This window comes from Arachis stenosperma, chromosome 2 (genome assembly GCF_014773155.1).
Source record: "Arachis stenosperma cultivar V10309 chromosome 2, arast.V10309.gnm1.PFL2, whole genome shotgun sequence".
NCBI classification, from domain to species: domain Eukaryota; kingdom Viridiplantae; phylum Streptophyta; class Magnoliopsida; order Fabales; family Fabaceae; genus Arachis; species Arachis stenosperma.
In genome coordinates, this window is record NC_080378.1 from 58,341,556 (window position 1) to 58,345,895 (window position 4,340).

The following is a 4,340-nucleotide window of genomic DNA, read 5'->3' on the forward strand; positions in this document are numbered from 1 at the left end:
CATATGCAATCGTTTTCAATGAGAGGATGGGAGGTAGCCACTGACAATGGTGAAACCCTACACAAGCTTGCCATGGAAAGGAGTAAGAAGGATTGGATGAAGGCAGTAGGAAAGCAGAGAGACGGAAGGGAAGGCATCTTCATGTGCTTATCTGAAGTTCCTACCAATGAATTACATAAGTATCACTATCTTTATCCTTTATGTTATTTTCGTTCATCACCATATACATTTGAGTTTGCCTGACTAAGATTTACAAGATGACCATAGCTTGCTTCAATACTAACAATCTCCGTGGGATCGACCCTTACTCGCGTAAGGTTTATTACTTGGACGACCCAGTGCACTTGCTGGTTAGTTGTGCGAAGTTGTGTAATGCCATGGTATTGAGCTACCACATTTTTGGAGCCATTACCGGGGATTATGAGAGTTGTGAAAAAGTATTGTTCACAATTTCGCGCACCAGAAAGCACAGGATGTCTACTTTCCAACGCATTTGAGAGCGCGCTAATTGGGCTTCTGTAGCTCCTGAAAATATACTTTGAGTGCAGGGAGGTCAGAATCCAACAGCATCTGCAGTCCTTTTTCAGCCTCTGAATCAGCTTTTTGCTCAGGTCCCTCAATTTCAGCCAGAAATTACCTGAAATCACAGAAAAACACACAAACTCATAGTAAAGCCCAGAAAAGTGAATTTTAAATAAAAACTAATAAAAACATACTAAAAACTAACTAAAATGTACTAGAAACATACTAAAAACAGTGCCAAAAAGCGTATAAATCATCCGCTCATCACAACACCGAACTTAAATTGTTGCTTGTCCCCAAGCAACTGAAAATCAAATAGGATAAAAGAAGAGAACATACTATAGACTCCAAAATATCAATGAAACTTAGCTCCAATTAGATGAGCGGGACTAGTAGCTTTTTGCTTCTGAACAGTTTTGGCATCTCACTTTATCATTTGAAGTTTAGAATGATTGGCATCTATAGGAACTCAGAATTCAGATAGTGTTATTGATTCTCCTAGTTAAGTATGATGATTCTTGAACATAGCTACTTTATGAGTCTTGGCTGTGGCCCAAAGCACTCTGTCTTCCAGTATTACCACTGGATACACACATGCCACATACACATAACTGGGTGAACCTTTTTAGATTGTGACTTAGCTTTGCTAGAGTCCCCAATTAGAGGTGTCCAGGGTTCTTAAGCACACTCTTTTTTCCTTGGATCACTTTTTATATTTATTTATTTATTTTTTTATTTTATTTTTTTTTTGAATTCACTGCTTTTTCTTGCTTCAAGAATCAATTCGATGATTTTTCAGATCCTCAATAACATTTCTCCTTTTCCATCATTCTTTCAAGAGCCAACAAGTTCAACATTCTTTAATCAACAAATTCAAAAGACATATGCACTGTTCAAGCATTCATTCAGGAAACAAAAAGTATTGTCACCACATCAAACTAATTCAACTAGTTTCAGAGATGAATTCGAAATCCTGCACTTCTTATTCTTTTGTGACTAAAGCATTTTTCATTTAAGAGAGGTGATGGATTCATAGGACATTCATAGCAGACATGAACCTTAAATTTTATTAATCATGAATTAAGAACAAGACTCAAAAATAAATATAAGATAAGACTAATAGTAATAGAAAACAGAAATTTAAATGACTCTAAAACAGACTCCTAATGATAGAAGTTATCACAGAGTTAGGACTCAACAACCTTGATTTTGAGAAGTGGATGCTCCCTCAACTTGTGGGGTATTTGACCCTTCAAGGGAGAGCTTCTGGCGCTTCAGCTCCTGTAACTCACGCCCTTGCTTCTCTTGTTCCTTCAGCAATTTGCAGAGCATGCAGTTTTGATTCTGCTGTTCTTCCTTAATTTGTTCCATAGTTTCTTGTAGCTTGGCAACAGATGCTTCTAGGCTGGCCCAGTAGTCAATCTCAGGAAGTTCAGAGAGGAATTCCTGCGCCCTCCTTTTGATAGAGTTATCTTGCATTTGTCCTTCTATTGACTTCTTGGTGATTGGATGTTCAATTGGGATGAATTCATCTACTCCCATCCTCACCCCAGCATCTTTACATAGCAAAGAGATTAAGCTTGGTTAAGCCAGTTTGGCTTCAATGGAGTTCTTGTTTGCAATTGTATAAATCTCACAAGCAATTAGATGATGAATCTCCACTTCTTTTCCCAGCATAATGTAATGAATCATCACTTCTTTTCCATTTCGAGTGCAGGGAGGTCATAATCCAATATCATCAGCAGTCCTTTGTCAGCTTCCTTATCAGAGTTTTGCTCAGGTCCCTCAATTTCAGCCAAAAATTACCTGAAATCACAGAAAAACACACAAACTCATAGTAAAGTCTAGAAATATGAATTTAGCATAAAAACTAATGAAAACATCCCTAAAAATAGCTAGATTATACGAAAAACTATCTAAAAATAATACCAAAAAGCGTATAAATTATCCGCTCATCACAACACCAAACTTAAATTGTTGCTTGTCCCCAAGCAACTGAAAATCAATTAGGATAAAAAGAAGAGAATATACTATAAATTCCAGAATATCAATGAATATTAGTCCTAATTAGATGAGCGGGACTTGTAGCTTTTTGCCTCTGAACAGTTGACGAATGAATTTTTGTCGGTATAGAAATTATCAAGTGATCAATCGTAGTATAGTCTAAACCGACGCAAAATCCATCATCAAAGTAAATCTACAATCTATAATCGAGAGTATTAGTCCCGAGTCATTCTTCCCTAGGAATGCTACAAGGATGCATGTTATTGGTTAAGTGATCTTTTTGTGGCTTGAAGAATGTGGCATAAAAGTGTGAAATAAAAGAAAACAACAATCAATCAATATCAAAAGCCTTGGCCAAGGTTGAACATTGGAAGTCCCATCACTATAGCTTCCTTCAATTGTGATAACAAAGAGTGTTGCTTCACTTAGTTAACCCCTAATTATAAAGGAAAGTCAAGTAAAAGTAATTAACTCAAGTCACAAGTCCTAGTCTTACCCTAGGGAAGTCTAGCTTTAGTGCACTCTAAGTCACTTAGCAATCCTCAATTCTTAATCAACAATTGACATCCATTATTCAAGTGTCTCCAATGACTCAACCACTAGGCCAAGTGAGGGAATACTACTCCATATCTAAAGTTGGCATTTTCTCAAACATTTGGAGGGCAAGAATGAAAGACATAGTAATATTGAGAAGAGATTTAGAATCAAAGTAATTCAACACAAGAGATTAACAACAATTAACAATGAACAACAATGAAAATGAGATCTTCAATGAATCAATAGAATCCAAAACAACAAAGTTAAACCTAAGATCTACAAGAATTGAACAATTACAAACACTAATTGAGATTGGAGAAGATGATCTACAATATGAACAAAGTAAAATGAGAGTGGCAATAGATCTCACCAAGGAATGGTTGAGAATTGAGAAAATGAAGATGAATCCTAGAGAGAAGTTGGAGTTTCTCTCTCTACAAATGTAACTAACTAAAAAATATCTACCTAATGATCTAAAATTAGTCTATGGATGTGAATGTGTGAAATGTGTTGTATGTGTGTCAATCCCCTTCAATCCTTAGCCCTTATATGCATTTTGGCGCCAAAGTTGGTTGCTAAAACCTTCCAAAATCGCCAGACACGTGTTGTAATAAAAGAATCACGTGCGGGCTTCGACGCGTGCGCGCATAGTGCGCGTGCGCGTCCCTTGCCAATTCTGCGATGTGCGCGCGAGCGCCTTGTGCGCGTACGCGTGCTTGGCCGAGATCAACTCTTTGGCTTTTTGTGCTTCTCTCCACTTGCATGCTCCCTTCCTTGCTTCCTTTGATCCATGCCTAGCCTATTTCAATCCTGGAATTACTAGCAAACACATCAAGGCATCTTATGGAATCAAAGAGAAATTAGAATTCATCAAGATAAGGCTTAAAAAGCATGTTTTTACACTTAGGCACAAATATGGGAGAGATAACAAAACCATGCTAATTCCTAGGCTAAATGTGACAAAAGGTTATCAAAATACTCCAAATTCAATACAAGACAAATCCTCAAATTGGGGTTTGTCAACCTCCCCACACTTAAACCTTAGCATGTCCTCATGCTAAAATAAGAAGGAACTAAGGGTCATGACATTGAATGCAACTAAACTATATGAGTCCTATCTACATGCAACTATCTAAAGCAATTGGAAATACTTGGTTCAAACAAATCAATTCCCAAGAGACATGCGTAAGCACAAGAGCTAGGCATATAGGAACTAAGTCCAAACCACAATCGTATTGAATCATCAAAAAAAGTTCAACTTGCAAGAATATAGATAA